This window comes from Euphorbia lathyris, chromosome 1 (assembly GCF_963576675.1).
Source record: "Euphorbia lathyris chromosome 1, ddEupLath1.1, whole genome shotgun sequence".
Classification (NCBI taxonomy): domain Eukaryota; kingdom Viridiplantae; phylum Streptophyta; class Magnoliopsida; order Malpighiales; family Euphorbiaceae; genus Euphorbia; species Euphorbia lathyris.
In genome coordinates, this window is record NC_088910.1 from 116,812,167 (window position 1) to 116,812,814 (window position 648).

Here is a 648-nt window from a genome sequence, read left to right on the forward strand (position 1 = left end):
CAGCTCCGTTTGTTCATGGTTCATGCTGAGTTCCACCAAGGTCAGCTCCGTTTTGTTTAAACGCTCCTGACGAGGTCTTCAGCTTTAGTCAGCTTTGTTTTGTTTCTGACCTTTAACTCCACTCAGCTTCTATTCTGTCATGTTGAGTTCTTTGCTACTTAGCTTTGTTTGTGCTGACTTTTGTCCTGTCTTTTACCTTATATATTTTTGCACTCAAGATTCAACAAACATATTAGTACAATTAAATTAAAGCATCTAAATTTAATTGCCTCTTAATCATGGATGATTTTGTCAAATCAAAATCTTGTGGAAAGGTGTTTCAACAGCGTGGGCATAAACGTTGAAGTTCTTTAAAACGTTCCCAAGCCTCATAAAGAGTTTCATTATCATTTTGAGAGAAAAATGTTAACTCTTTTATGAATCTTGCGGTTTTTGCTAAAGGAAATTTTTTTGATAAAAATGCTTGGGCTAATTGTTCCCAAGTTTCAAATGTTGCGGCTGGCATAGAAGTTAACCATTCTTTAGCTCGATCCTTCAAAGTAAAAGGAAAAAGGTAAAGTTTGATTGCTTCCGCAGTCACATTTGTTATTTTAAAAGTGTCACAAATTTCTAAGAAATTTGTCAAATGGGTGTTACGATTTTCGTTAG

General features: G+C 35.0%; 1 non-coding gene across 1 annotated transcript; it reads left to right on the plus strand.

The window, feature by feature from the left end:
* The first annotated feature begins 322 nt into the window (after nt 1-322).
* On the plus strand, nt 323-424 carry LOC136216136 (small nucleolar RNA R71). Its single transcript, XR_010683129.1, has one exon. It is a non-coding gene; the product is annotated as a small nucleolar RNA R71 (small nucleolar RNA).
* The last annotated feature ends 224 nt before the right edge of the window (nt 425-648 follow it).